The sequence below is a fragment of the Octopus sinensis genome, linkage group LG20 (assembly GCF_006345805.1).
Source record: "Octopus sinensis linkage group LG20, ASM634580v1, whole genome shotgun sequence".
In the NCBI taxonomy this organism is placed as follows: Eukaryota; Metazoa; Mollusca; class Cephalopoda; order Octopoda; family Octopodidae; genus Octopus; species Octopus sinensis.
The window spans coordinates 27,660,529-27,664,592 of record NC_043016.1 but is presented as its reverse complement, the minus strand read 5'-3'; the positions used below and the strand labels follow the sequence as shown (position 1 = coordinate 27,664,592).

Genomic DNA, 4,064 nt, shown 5'->3' with positions numbered 1-4,064 from the left:
ACCAGTTATGTTTATCCACCACATACTAATGTCTACATTGAACAGCTTTTCGATCAACTAATCTTATTGGAGTTACCTTCCTTGCTCCTATACACTAGCTTTTAATATCTTCTCTGATAATTGTATGGATGATATTAGTTAATCGAAGTTTTTTTCAATTCAGTGTATCTGCAGTATAAGTATTTACAATGTACACAGCTCCACTGAAGTACTTCCCTTCAGCCATATTGTTGATATAATCAACATCACTATAATACACACGTGTCTATTATGTATGTCATGTTTTTACGCAAAACATGTTTTAAAATAACCAATGAGACAGCCTCTAAGTGATTGTTTGGTTTGCTAGAAATACCAATCGAACTGTCTTTAATTGTACGTTCAAAGCAGCCTTAGAAGGGCACATTAGTTAATTTGATTCTTAGTGGAATGTCTTTGATCTTGATCGGGGCTAAAATTAGAGCTTAAACCACAACTTCTCTGATGGGAAAAATCACGCGCACACAGAACGTGGTGCTCCATAGCATTGGTTAAAACAACGAAAGACCATTGTGTGCATACATATATATATATATATATATATATATATATATATATATACATATATACACACACACATACATACATATATGAATCAGTCGAAGAACAAAACTGGAGCTCCATATTCGATTGCCGGTTACACCTACGCTAACCATGGAAAGGCATGAATATCACATTAGACAAGACATTAGGATTAATCCAAATGCTATGTAAATTGGCTATATATGCGTGTGTGTGAGTGTGTATACACACACATGTGTAATATTAGGGGGTGCGTTGTATGTGTGCAGATAATATATATATATATATATATATATATATATATATATAATATATATATAAAAACACGCACAAAACATTGTGTATGTGTAAGATAACTGAGAAACTGTTTATCGATAGTAACCCAATTCAATTCTTGTATCAGTTGCTAGAAAAAGAAAATATTAAATGAATGAAATTTAAAATAAACATTCCTCTCTCTCTCTCTCTCCTTTCTTTTATCAGCTCCATCAGAAAATTCAATTCAAATAAACTAATGAAAATTAATTATGTATTAAAATATTTTTCATTAAACAAGAAAAATAGACTCGCTCCTTCATAAAAATAAAAGACCACGAATAAGATTAATAAATTCGTTATTTTCCATTTGATCTCGTACACAATATTATATATATATATATAATATATATATATATATTTTATATATTAAGTGTGTGGGTGCGCGCGTGTATCATTGAAAATAGATCATGTTCGCAAGTCGTTCTCATAATCGATATAAGTGTACGGAAGCAGCATAGATCTAATAGAACACACCCTTGCCTCACTATGTTTCTCAAAGAGGAAGAGAGGAAGCTAGCTGAACACTCCTGCTAGTAACTTAAAACTATAGAAATACTACAAACCTCTAGTAAAGTATATGATCAGCTAGAGTGGGTGAAGGGAGGTAAGGGGGTTCTTTTTTTTAAATAGTAAATGATTTTTCTTCTTTCCAGCTTTTATTTCATTTTCCTCCGACCACTTCTCCATCCTGCTTTAAATTACGTTTCTTTTAAAGATTTGTTTTCAATATGAAATTTGAATTAAAAGATTCTCTTGTTTTCAACCCCATAAAATTTTCTTTATCAAAACGCAAGCTTTGAACGTATTATAACAAGATAGAAAGACGAACATGTAAAATATAAAACATCACATACACAAATTTGTTAAATACGTAATAGTTTATATTAAAGTGAAATTGATATATATATATATATATATATATGCACAAAATCTTAAGAATAAAATGCAAAAAAAACCAATTATCTACAGAACACGTGTTTTGTTTATACATTCAATTATATCTAACTATATAGGAGGTGAAATCCCATTTACTAACATATTCGACAGGTTTGATAGCATGGCGAAGATGTTAGCAATGATCATTGAGGGGAATTCCGAAACGTTAGCAACAATAATAGTAACTTATCATATGGTTATTAAAAAAAAAAATAAGGGCTGCTCCAAGAATAACTATTTATGTGTAAATCGGAGATAGAAAACAGATGGGGAATAAGTATACGGACTATAAATTTTCACCGGTATATTTAAGCTGGCATTAAGTTATTGAAAATATCTACACTTCACTCTTGAAAATACCCACCCACAACATGGGAGCTTCTCAGTGATCGCTGGACGTGATTAGAAATAACAGTCAATTTTCCCTTATTTACAGCGTATAGTCATAAATATGCACAGAACTCATAGAGCTTGATATTCTATATATATATAATAAAAATAGGATGGTCACGGTTGAAATCTTAATTATAGATCTGCACAGATACACATACGCATATATACATACACACACACACACACACACACATACATATATATATATATATATATATATATATAACCACACTTGAAATCACGGCGTAAGAATGAAGTATTCCAGGTTGGTACCAACAAATTATTGTATCAATAGACAAATATTTCGAAACATGTTAGAAAAAAATGCAATGTAAAACCAGGGTACAGAAGAGATTGTGGTGCGTCTCAATGAGGGAGCTATCTTTCTAAAATGTAATTCACAATCACCTCAGTGAATATCTAAACACAGGGATGTATGCAATATGAGAAAAACCACTCACCTATACACATGTATACATATGTGGTGCATTTGTGTTTACACACACACGTGTATGTATACGAGATAGTTCAATATAACAGTATATGTATTACACACGCATAACATGTTTCACTCACAAATACGTACATATAAACAAGATGTTCACTATATATATATATATACAGGGATAGATAGTAATGTGTATGTGTACACATACATATATACATACACACATCGTAACTGAGCCATAAGATAGATACCACTCCCCTTTTTCCACAAACATGGTATTTTTTTAATAGATAACAGTAACATGAATAATAAACTTTTAGTACGTGTACAGCAGCTGAGAGCTAAACGCAGAGAAACAAGGCATTAGATACAGTTTGTTTTCCATTAAATAAAATACAGTACTGTATTGTTATTTCACATTGTAAATAAAACACCATGACTAAAAGAGAGAAAACAGTAGAAAGGAAGAAACGTGTCTTAGACATGAAGTTAAGCAATCACTTTCCGGTAAACAAATATATATATTTATATATATATATATATATACACTGCATGTAAACGAATAGCAAATTCTTACCAACATCTGGGTTTATAACCGGAAAAAAATTAAAAACGTGCGCAAGTGCGTCTCTCTATCTCTCTAAATATATATGTATGTATACATATATATATATATATAGAGACAGAGAGAGAGAGAGTGTGTGGAGAATAAAATCAAGACTGAGAAAGAAAAAAACTTCATAAACATTAATATTTGTAAAAATATGAAACATTGAGTTATTTTACCTTTTTCTTCCTCCAGTAAAAAAAGTCTTTTTTTTTCTCTTTGTGTGTGTGTGTGTGTATGTATGTATGTATGTGTGTGTATGTGTATGTGATACCCGTTGCTGCCGTTGTGCCAGCTTTCTTCCTCAATATGGCAAGCTGCCCACTGCCTGCCTAGCAATATGAATGTAAACTACTTGGTCGTACTACAGCGAATGTAGATTCATTGCTGCTTCATCACGTAATCCAAAATTAGCGAACCAATCGCCCGGTGCCTGCTATGCTGAAAGCATTTCCATTTTTGCATCCTTGGGTGAGAAAAGGTACGTGTTTTGCCATTGGTCGGAGTCAGTTGGAGGGGGAGAGTGAAAGAGAAAGAAAAGGAACACTAATCCTACTACCACCACCACCACCACCACCACCACCACTTTCGTATGAAGGGGAGAAGTGAGTACAAATACAGAGGGGGAGAAACAAAGAAAGAGAAAATACGACACATTGAAAGAATGACACATTGAGGTAGAAAAATGGGAAATAAGGGAGTAGGGAGGAAGGCAAGCGTGACAAGGGAGATAGAGAGATTGAAAGAGTTAAAGACAAAGAGAGAACGTAGAGTAGGTTGAGGAGAGAGGAGTGCAAGCGT

The 4,064-nt window shown here is 32.8% G+C and overlaps 1 protein-coding gene across 2 annotated transcripts in view; it reads right to left on the bottom strand.

The window, feature by feature from the left end:
• The window catches only part of LOC115222626, a 33,107-nt gene extending 29,436 nt beyond the window's left edge, over window positions 1–3,671 (bottom strand). For both annotated transcript variants that reach the window (XM_036511689.1, XM_029792931.2), the window contains exon 1: window positions 3,443–3,671. The gene's annotated coding sequence lies outside the window, so the exon portion shown is untranslated. The remainder of the gene's footprint in view (window positions 1–3,442) is intronic.
• Between the last annotated feature and the right edge of the window lie 393 nt (window positions 3,672–4,064).